We start from the raw sequence: 12,077 nt of genomic DNA, 5'->3' as shown, positions 1-12,077 counted from the left end.
TCGATTTAGAAGGAGAATTCCTATAACCCATAGTATTTCATAGCGACGCAATTTCTGTGTTAATTCGCCAATGGGAGGGAGCGAGAGATGCAGTAAAAAAGGGATAGTGCATCGGAAAGGAGATACTCGTATCCCAAAAGAAAATCCTTTCGTTTCCATAGAAATGTTACTCGATTTAGATGGAGACGTCATTGAACCCATAGTATTTCATAGCGACGCAATTTCTGTGTTAATTCGTCAATGTGAGGGAGCGAGAGATGAAGTAAAGAAGGAATAGTGCATCGTAAGGAAGATATTCGTATCCCAAAAAAAATCCTGTCTTTTCCATGGAAACGTTGCTCAATTTTGAAGGAGAATTCCTATAACCCATAGTATTTCATAGCGACGCAATTTCTGTGTTAATTCGTCAATGTGAGCGAGCGAGAGATGCAGTAAAGAAGGAATAGTGCATCGGAAAGGAGATACTCGTATCCCAAAAGAAAATCCTGTCGTTTCCATAGAAACGTTCCTCTATTTAGAAGGAGAATTCGTGTAACCCATAGTATTTCAAAGCCACGCAATATCTGTGTTAATTCGTCAATGTGAGGGAGCGAGAGATGCAGTAAAGAAGGAATAGTGCATCGGAACGGAGATACTCGTATCGCAAAAGAAAATCCTGTCGTTTCCATAGAAACGTTCCTCGATTTAGAAGGAGAATTCCTATAACCCATAGTATTTCAAAGCGACGCAATTTGTGTGTTAATTCGTCAATGTGAGGGAGCGAGAGATGCAGTAAAGAAGGAATAGTGCATCGGCAACGAGATACTCGTATCGCACAAGAAAATCGAGTTGTTTCCATAGAAACGTTCCTCGATTTAGAAGGAGAATTCCTATAACCCATAGTATTTCAAAGCGACGTTATTTCTGCGTTAATTCGCCAATGTGAGGGAGCGAGAGATGCAGTAAAGAAGGAATAGTGCATCGGAAAGGAGATACTCGTATCTAAAAAGAAAGTCCTGTCGTTTCCATAGAAACGTTCCTCGATTTAGAAGTAGAATTCCAATAACACATAGTATTTCATAGCGACGCCATTTCTGTGTCAATTCGTCAATGTGAGGGAGTGAGCGATGCAATAAAGAAGGAATAGTGCAACGGAAAGGAGATACTCGGATCCCAAAAGAAAATTCAATCGTTTCCATAGAAACGTTCCTCGATTTAGAAGGAGAATTCCTATAGCCCATAGTATTTTATAGCGACGCAATTTCTATGTTAATTCGTCAATGTGATGGGGCGAGAGATGCAGTAAAGAAGGAATAGTGCATGGGAAAGTAGATACTCGTATCCCAAAAGAAAATCCTGTAGTTTCCATAGAAACGTTCCTCGATTTAGAAGGAGAATTCCTATAGCCCACAGTATTTCATAGCGACGCAATTTCTGTGTTAATTCGTCAATGTGAGGGAGCGATGGATGCAGTAAGGAAGGAATAGTGCATCGGAAAGGAGGAGATACTCGTATCCCAAAAGAAAATCCTGTAGTTTCCATTGAAACATTCCTCGATTTAGAAGGAGAATTCCTATAACCCATAGTATTTCATAACGACGCAATTTATGTGTTAATTCGTCAATGGGAGGGAGCGAGAGATGCAGTAAAGAAGGGATAGTGCATCGGAAAGGAGATACTCGTATCCCAAAAGGAAATCCTTTCGTTTCCATAGAAATGTTACTCGATTTAGATGGAGACGTCATTGAACCCATAGTATTTTATAGCGACGCAATTTCTGTGTTAATTCGCCAATGTGAGAGAGCGAGAGACGCAGTAAAGAAGGAATAGTGCATCGGAAAGGAGATACTCGTATCCCAAAGGAAAATCCTGTCGTTTCCATAGAAACGTTACTCGATTTAGAAGGAGACGTCATTGAACCCATAGCATTTCATAGCGACGCAATTTCTGTGTTAATTCGGCAATGTGAGGGAACGAGAAATGCAGTAAAGAAGGAATAGTGCATCGGAAAGGACATACTCGTATCAAATAAGACAATTCTGTCGTTTAAATAGAAACATTCCTCGATTTAGAAGGAAAATTCCTATAACCTATAGTACTTCATAGCGACGCAATTTCTGTGTTAATTCGTCAATGTGAGGGAGCGGGAGATGCAGTAAAGAAGGAATAGTGCATCGGAAGGGAGATACTCGTATCCCAAAAAAAATCCTGTCTTTTCCATGGAAACGTTCCTCAATTTAGAAGGAGAATTCGTGTAACCCATAGTATTTCAAAGCAACGCAATATCAGTGTTAATTCGTCAATGTGAGGGAGCGAGAGATGCAGTAAAGATGGAATAGTGCATCGGAACGGAGAAACTCTTATCGCAAAAGAAAATCCTGTCGTTTCCATAGAAACGTTCCTCGATTTAGAAAGAGAATTCCTATAATCCATAGTATTTCAAAGCGACGCAATTTCTGTGTTAATTCGTCAATGTGAGGGAGCGACAGATGCAGTAAAGAAGGAATAGTGCATCGGAAAGGAGATACTCGTATCGCAAAAGAAAATCCTGTTGTTTCCATAGAAACGTTCCTCGATTTAGAAGGAGAATTCCTATCACCCATAGTATTTCATAGCGACGCAATTTCTGTGTAATTCGTCAATGTGAAGGGAACGAGAGATGCAGTAATGAAGGAATAGTGCATCGGAAAGGAGATACTCGTATCGCAAAAGAAAATCCTGTCGTTTCCATAGAAACGTTCCTCGATGTAGAAGGAGAATCCCTATAACATATAGTATTTCATAGCGACGCAATTTCTGTGTTAATTCGTCAATGTGAGGGAGGGAGAAATGCAGTAAAGAGGAATAGTGCATGGGAAAGGAGATACTCGTATCCCAAAGGAAAATTCTGTCGTTTCCATAGAAACATTCCTCGATTTAAAAGGAGAATTCCTATAACACGTAGAATTTCATAGCGACGCAATTTATGTGTTAATTCGTCAATGGGAGGGAGCGAGAGATGCAGTAAACATGGAATAGTGCATCGAAAAAGAGATACGCGTATTTAAAAAGAAAATCCCTTCTTTTTTATAGAAACGTTACTCGATTTAGAAGGAGACGTCATTGAACCCATAGCATTTCATAGCGACGCAATTTCTGTGTTAATTCGTCAATGTGAGGGAGCGAGAGATGCAGTAAAGAAGGAATAGTGCATCGGAAAGGAGATACTCGTATCCCAAAAGAAAATTCTATCATTTCCATAGAAACGTTCCTCGTTTTAGAAGGAGAATTTCTATAACACATAGTATTTCAAAGCGACGCAATTTGTGTGTTAATTCGTCAATGTGAGGGAGCGAGAGATGCAGTAAAGAAGGAATAGTGCATCGGAAAGGAGATACTCGTATCCCAAAAGAAAATCCTGTAGTTTCCATAGAAACGTTCCTCGATTTAGAAGGAGAATTCCTATAACCCATAGTATTTCATAGCGACGCAATTTCTGTGTTAATTCGCCAATGGGAGGGAGCGAGAGATGCAGTAAAGAAGGGATAGTGCATCGGAAAGGAGATACTCGTATCCCAAAAGAAAATCCTTTCGTTTCCATAGAAATGTTACTCGATTTAGATGGAGACGTCATTGAACCCATAGTATTTCATAGCGACGCAATTTCTGTGTTAATTCGTCAATGTGAGGGAGCGAGAGATGAAGTAAAGAAGGAATAGTGCATCGTAAGGGAGATATTCGTATCCCAAAAAAAATCCTGTCTTTTCCATGGAAACGTTGCTCAATTTTGAAGGAGAATTCCTATAACCCATAGTATTTCATAGCGACGCAATTTCTGTGTTAATTCGTCAATGTGAGCGAGCGAGAGATGCAGTAAAGAAGGAATAGTGCATCGGAAAGGAGATACTCGTATCCCAAAAGATAATCCTGTCGTTTCCATAGAAACGTTCCTCTATTTAGAAGGAGAATTCGTGTAACCCATAGTATTTCAAAGCCACGCAATATCTGTGTTAATTCGTCAATGTGAGGGAGCGAGAGATGCAGTAAAGAAGGAATAGTGCATCGGAACGGAGATACTCGTATCGCAAAAGAAAATCCTGTCGTATCCATAGAAACGTTCCTCGATTTAGAAGGAGAATTCCTATAACCCATAGTATTTCAAAGCGACGCAATTTGTGTGTTAATTCGTCAATGTGAGGGAGCGAGAGATGCAGTAAAGAAGGAATAGTGCATCGGAAAGGAGATACTCGTATCCCAAAAAAAATCCTGTCTTTTCCATGGAAACGTTGCTCAATTTTGAAGGAGAATTCCTATAACCCATAGTATTTCATAGCGACGCAATTTCTGTGTTAATTCGTCAATGTGAGCGAGCGAGAGATGCAGTAAAGAAGGAATAGTGCATCGGAAGGGAGATACTCGTATCCCAAAAAAAAATCCTGTCTTTTCCATGGAAACGTTCCTCAAGTTAGAAGGAGAATTCGTGTAACCCATAGTATTTCAAAGCCACGCAATATCTGTGTTAATTCGTCAATGTGAGGGAGCGAGAGATGCAGTAAAGAAGGAATAGTGCATCGGAACGGAGATACTCGTATCGCAAAAGAAAATCCTGTCGTTTCCATAGAAACGTTCCTCGATTTAGAAAGAGAATTCCTATAATCCATAGTATTTCAAAGCGACGCAATTTCTGTGTTAATTCGTCAATGTGAGGGAGCGACAGATGCAGTAAAGAAGGAATAGTGCATCGGAAAGGAGATACTCGTATCGCAAAAGAAAATCATGTTGTTTCCATAGAAACGTTCCTCGATTTAGAAGGAGAATTCCTATCACCCATAGTATTTCATAGCGACGCAATTTCTGTGTAATTCGTCAATGTGAAGGGAACGAGAGATGCAGTAATGAAGGAATAGTGCATCGGAAAGGAGATACTCGTATCGCAAAAGAAAATCCTGTCGTTTCCATAGAAACGTTCCTCGATGTAGAAGGAGAATCCCTATAACATATAGTATTTCATAGCGACGCAATTTCTGTGTTAATTCGTCAATGTGAGGGAGCGAGAAATGCAGTAAAGAGGAATAGTGCATGGGAAAGGAGATACTCGTATCCCAAAGGAAAATTCTGTCGTTTCCATAGAAACATTCCTCGATTTAAAAGGAGAAATCCTATAACACGTAGTATTTCATAGCGACGCAATTTATGTGTTAATTCGTCAATGGGAGGGAGCGAGAGATGCAGTAAACATGGAATAGTGCATCGAAAAAGAGATACGCGTATTTAAAAAAAAATCCCTTCTCTTTTATAGAAACGTTACTCGATTTAGAAGGAGACGTCATTGAACCCATAGCATTTCATAGCGACGCAATTTCTGTGTTAATTCGTCAATGTGAGGGAGCGAGAGATGCAGTAAAGAAGGAATAGTGCATCGGAAAGGAGATACTCGTATCCCAAAAGAAAATTCTATCATTTCCATAGAAACGTTCCTCGTTTTAGAAGGAGAATTTCTATAACACATAGTATTTCATAGCGACGCAATTTCTGTGTTAATTCGTCAATGTGAGGGAGCGAGAGATGCAGTAAAGAAGGAATAGTGCAACGGAAAGGAGATACTCGTATCCCAAAAGAAAATTCTGTCGTTTCCTTAGAAACGTTCCTCGATATAGAAGGAGAATCCCCATAATCCATAGTATTTCATAGCGACGCAATATCTGTGTTAATTCGTCAATGTGATGGGGCGAGTGATGCAGTAAAGAAGGAATAGTGCATGGGAAAGTAGATACTCGTATCCCAAAAGAAAATCCTGTAGTTTCCATAGAAACGTTCCTCGATTTAGAAGGAGAATTCCTATAACCCATAGTATTTCATAGCGACGCAATTTCTGTGTTAATTCGCCAATGGGAGGGAGCGAGAGATGCAGTAAAGAAGGGATAGTGCATCGGAAAGGAGATACTCGTATGCCAAAAGAAAATCCTTTCGTTTCCATAGAAATGTTACTCGATTTAGATGGAGACGTCATTGAACCCATAGTATTTCATAGCGACGCAATTTCTGTGTTAATTCGTCAATGTGAGGGAGCGGGAGATGCAGTAAAGAAGGAATAGTGCATCGGAAGGGAGATACTCGTATCCCAAAAGAAAATCCTGTCGTTTCCATAGAAACGTTCCTCTATTTAGAAGGAGAATTCGTGTAACCCATAGTATTTCAAAGCCACGCAATATCTGTGTTAATTCGTCAATGTGAGGGAGCGAGAGATGCAGTAAAGAAGGAATAGTGCATCGGAACGGAGAAACTCTTATCGCAAAAGAAAATCCTGTCGTTTCCATAGAAACGTTCCTCGATTTAGAAAGAGAATTCCTATAATCCATAGTATTTCAAAGCGACGCAATTTCTGTGTTAATTCGTCAATGTGAGGGAGCGACAGATGCAGTAAAGAAGGAATAGTGCATCGGAAAGGAGATACTCGTATCGCAAAAGAAAATCATGTTGTTTCCATAGAAACGTTCCTCGATTTAGAAGGAGAATTCCTATCACCCATAGTATTTCATAGCGACGCAATTTCTGTGTAATTCGTCAATGTGAAGGGAACGAGAGATGCAGTAATGAAGGAATAGTGCATCGGAAAGGAGATACTCGTATCTAAAAAGAAAATCCTGTCGTTTCCATAGAAACGTTCCTCGATTTAGAAGTAGAATTCCAATAACACATAGTATTTCATAGCGACGCCATTTCTGTGTCAATTCGTCAATGTGAGGGAGTGAGCGATGCAATAAAGAAGGAATAGTGCAACGGAAAGGAGATACTCGGATCCCAAAAGAAAATTCTATCGTTTCCATAGAAACGTTCCTCGATTTAGAAGGAGAATTCCTATAGCCCATAGTATTTTATAGCGACGCAATTTCTATGTTAATTCGTCAATGTGATGGGGCGAGAGATGCAGTAAAGAAGGAATAGTGCATGGGAAAGTAGATACTCGTATCCCAAAAGAAAATCCTGTAGTTTCCATAGAAACGTTCCTCGATTTAGAAGGAGAATTCCTATAGCCCACAGTATTTCATAGCGACGCAATTTCTGTGTTAATTCGTCAATGTGAGGGAGCGATGGATGCAGTAAGGAAGGAATAGTGCATCGGAAAGGAGGAGATACTCGTATCCCAAAAGAAAATCCTGTAGTTTCCATTGAAACATTCCTCGATTTAGAAGGAGAATTCCTATAACCCATAGTATTTCATAACGACGCAATTTATGTGTTAATTCGTCAATGGGAGGGAGCGAGAGATGCAGTAAAGAAGGGATAGTGCATCGGAAAGGAGATACTCGTATCCCAAAAGGAAATCCTTTCGTTTCCATGGAAACGTTACTCGATTTAGATGGAGACGTCATTGAACCCATAGTATTTTATAGCGACGCAATTTCTGTGTTAATTCGCCAATGTGAGAGAGCGAGAGACGCAGTAAAGAAGGAATAGTGCATCGGAAAGGAGATACTCGTATCCCAAAGGAAAATCCTGTCGTTTCCATAGAAACGTTACTCGATTTAGAAGGAGACGTCATTGAACCCATAGCATTTCATAGCGACGCAATTTCTGTGTTAATTCGGCAATGTGAGGGAACGAGAAATGCAGTAAAGAAGGAATAGTGCATCGGAAAGGACATACTCGTATCAAAGAAGACATTTCTGTCGTTTAAATAGAAACATTCCTCGATTTAGAAGGAGAATTCCTATAACCTATAGTACTTCATAGCGACGCAATTTCTGTGTTAATTCGTCAATGTGAGGGAGCGGGAGATGCAGTAAAGAAGGAATAGTGCATCGGAAGGGAGATACTCGTATCCCAAAAAAAATCCTGTCTTTTCCATGGAAACGTTCCTCAAGTTAGAAGGAGAATTCGTGTAACCCATAGTATTTCAAAGCAACGCAATATCAGTGTTAATTCGTCAATGTGAGGGAGCAGAGAGACGCAGTAAAGAAGGAATAGTGCATCGGAACGGAGAAACTCTTATCGCAAAAGAAAATCCTGTCGTTTCCATAGAAACGTTCCTCGATTTAGAAAGAGAATTCCTATAATCCATAGTATTTCAAAGCGACGCAATTTCTGTGTTAATTCGTCAATGTGAGGGAGCGACAGATGCAGTAAAGAAGGAATAGTGCATCGGAAAGGAGATACTCGTATCGCAAAAGAAAATCCTGTTGTTTCCATAGAAACGTTCCTCGATTTAGAAGGAGAATTCCTATAACATATAGTATTTCATAGCGACGCAATTTCTGTGTTAATTCGAAAATGTGAGGGAGCGAGAAATGCAGTAAAGAGGAATAGTGCATGGGAAAGGAGATACTCGTATCCCAAAGGAAAATTCTGTCGTTTCCATAGAAACATTCCTCGATTTAAAAGGAGAAATCCTATAACACGTAGAATTTCATAGCGACGCAATATCTGTGTTAATTCGTCAATGTGATGGGGCGAGTGATGCAGTAAAGAAGGAATAGTGCATGGGAAAGTAGATACTCGTATCCCAAAAGAAAATCCTGTAGTTTCCATAGAAACGTTCCTCGATTTAGAAGGAGAATTCCTATAACCCATAGTACTTCATAGCGACGCAATTTCTGTGTTAATTCGCCAATGGGAGGGAGCGAGAGATGCAGTAAAGAAGGGATAGTGCATTGGAAAGGAGATACTCGTATCCCAAAAGAAAATCCTGTCGTTTCCATAGATACGTTCCTCGATGTAGAAGGAGAATCCCTATAACATATAGTATTTCATAGCGACGCAATTTCTGTGTTAATTCGAAAATGTGAGGGAGCGAGAAATGCAGTAAAGAGGAATAGTGCATGGGAAAGGAGATACTCGTATCCCAAAGGAAAATTCTGTCGTTTCCATAGAAACATTCCTCGATTTAAAAGGAGAAATCCTATAACACGTAGAATTTCATAGCGACGCAATTTATGTGTTAATTCGTCAATGGGAGGGAGCGAGAGATGCAGTAAACATGGAATAGTGCATCGAAAAAGAGATACGCGTATTTAAAAAGAAAATCCCTTCTTTTTTATAGAAACGTTACTCGATTTAGAAGGAGACGTCATTGAACCCATAGCATTTCATAGCGACGCAATTTCTGTGTTAATTCGTCAATGTGAGGGAGCGAGAGATGCAGTAAAGAAGGAATAGTGCATCGGAAAGGAGATACTCGTATCCCAAAAGAAAATTCTATCATTTCCATAGAAACGTTCCTCGTTTTAGAAGGAGAATTTCTATAACACATAGTATTTCATAGCGACGCAATTTCTGTGTTAATTCGTCAATGTGAGGGAGCGAGAGATGCAGTAAAGAAGGAATAGTGCAACGGAAAGGAGATACTCGTATCCCAAAAGAAAATTCTGTCGTTTCCTTAGAAACGTTCCTCGATATAGAAGGAGAATCCCCATAATCCATAGTATTTCATAGCGACGCAATATCTGTGTTAATTCGTCAATGTGATGGGGCGAGTGATGCAGTAAAGAAGGAATAGTGCATGGGAAAGTAGATACTCGTATCCCAAAAGAAAATCCTGTAGTTTCCATAGAAACGTTCCTCGATTTAGAAGGAGAATTCCTATAACCCATAGTATTTCATAGCGACGCAATTTCTGTGTTAATTCGCCAATGGGAGGGAGCGAGAGATGCAGTAAAGAAGGGATAGTGCATTGGAAAGGAGATACTCGTATCCCAAAAGAAAATCCTTTCGTTTCCATAGAAATGTTACTCGATTTAGATGGAGACGTCATTGAACCCATAGTATTTCATAGCGACGCAATTTCTGTGTTAATTCGTCAATGTGAGGGAGCGAGAGATGAAGTAAAGAAGGAATAGTGCATCGTAAGGGAGATATTCGTATCCCAAAAAAAATCCTGTCTTTTCCATGGAAACGTTGCTCAATTTTGAAGGAGAATTCCTATAACCCATAGTATTTCATAGCGACGCAATTTCTGTGTTAATTCGTCAATGTGAGCGAGCGAGAGATGCAGTAAAGAAGGAATAGTGCATCGGAAAGGAGATACTCGTATCCCAAAAGAAAATCCTGTCGTTTCCATAGAAACGTTCCTCTATTTAGAAGGAGAATTCGTGTAACCCATAGTATTTCAAAGCCACGCAATATCTGTGTTAATTCGTCAATGTGAGGGAGCGAGAGATGCAGTGAAGAAGGAATAGTGCATCGGAACGGAGATACTCGTATCGCAAAAGAAAATCCTGTCGTTTCCATAGAAACGTTCCTCGATTTAGAAGGAGAATTCCTATAACCCATAGTATTTCAAAGCGACGCAATTTGTGTGTTAATTCGTCAATGTGAGGGAGCGAGAGATGCAGTAAAGAAGGAATAGTGCATCGGAAAGGAGATACTCGTATCGCAAAAGAAAATCCTGTCGTTTCCATAGAAACGTTCCTCGATGTAGAAGGAGAATTCCTATAACATATAGTATTTCATAGCGACGTAATTTCTGTGTTAATTCGTCAATGTGAGGGAGCGAGAAATGCAGTAAAGAGGAATAGTGCATGGGAAAGGAGATACTCGTATCCCAAAGGAAAATTCTGTCGTTTCCATAGAAACATTCCTCGATTTAAAAGGAGAAATCCTATAACACGTAGTATTTCATAGCGACGCAATTTATGTGTTAATTCGTCAATGGGAGGGAGCGAGAGATGCAGTAAACATGGAATAGTGCATCGAAAAAGAGATACGCGTATTTAAAAAGAAAATCCCTTCTTTTTTATAGAAACGTTACTCGATTTAGAAGGAGACGTCATTGAACCCATAGCATTTCATAGCGACGCAATTTCTGTGTTAATTCGTCAATGTGAGGGAGCGAGAGATGCAGTAAAGAAGGAATAGTGCAACGGAAAGGAGATACTCGTATCCCAAAAGAAAATTCTGTCGTTTCCTTAGAAACGTTCCTCGATATAGAAGGAGAATCCCCATAATCCATAGTATTTCATAGCGACGCAATATCTGTGTTAATTCGTCAATGTGATGGGGCGAGTGATGCAGTAAAGAAGGAATAGTGCATGGGAAAGTAGATACTCGTATCCCAAAAGAAAATCCTGTAGTTTCCATAGAAACGTTCCTCGACTTAGAAGGAGAATTCCTATAACCCATAGTATTTCATAGCGACGCATTTTCTGTGTTAATTCGCCAATGGGAGGGAGCGAGAGGTGCAGTAAAGAAGGGATAGTGCATCGGAAAGGAGATACTCGTATCCCAAAAGAAAATCCTTTCGTTTCCATAGAAATGTTACTCGATTTAGATGGAGACGTCATTGAACCCATAGTATTTCATAGCGACGCAATTTCTGTGTTAATTCGTCAATTTGAGGGAGCGAGAGATGAAGTAAAGAAGGAATAGTGCATCGTAAGGGAGATATTCGTATCCCAAAAAAAATCCTGTCTTTTCCATGGAAACGTTCCTCGATTTAGAAGGAGAATTCCTATAACCCATAGTATTTCAAAGCGACGCAATTTGTGTGTTAATTCGTCAATGTGAGGGAGCGAGAGATGCAGTAAAGAAGGAATAGTGGATCGGCAAGGAGATACTCGTATCGCACAAGAAAATCGAGTTGTTTCCATAGAAACGTTCCTCGATTTAGAAGGAGAATTTCCATAACCCATAGTATTTCTTAGCGACGCAATTTCTGTGTAATTCGTCAATGTGAAGGGAACGAGAGATGCAGTAATGAAGGAACAGAGCATCGGAATGGAGATACTCGTATCGCAAACTAAAATCCTGTCGTTTCCATAAAAATGTTCCTCGATTTAGAAGGAGAAAGCCTATAATCCATAGAATTTCATAGCGACGCATTTTCTTCGTTAATTCGTCAATGTGAGGGAGCGAGAGGTGCAGTAAAGAAGGAATAGTGCATCGGAAAGGAGATACTCGTATCCAAAAAGAAAATCATGTCGTTTCCATAGAAACGTTCCTCGATTTAGAAGGAGAATTCCTATAACACATAGTATTTCATAGCGACGCCATTTCTGTGTTAATTCGTCAATGTGAGGGAGTGAGAGATGCAATAAAGAAGGAATAGTGCATCGGAAAGAAGATACTCGTATCCCAAAAGAAAATCCTGTCGTTTCCATAGAAACGTTCCTCGATTTAGAAGG

Source organism: Schistocerca cancellata, unplaced genomic scaffold (assembly GCF_023864275.1).
Source record: "Schistocerca cancellata isolate TAMUIC-IGC-003103 unplaced genomic scaffold, iqSchCanc2.1 HiC_scaffold_1147, whole genome shotgun sequence".
NCBI classification, from domain to species: Eukaryota; Metazoa; Arthropoda; class Insecta; order Orthoptera; family Acrididae; genus Schistocerca; species Schistocerca cancellata.
This window is presented reverse-complemented; position numbering follows the sequence as displayed.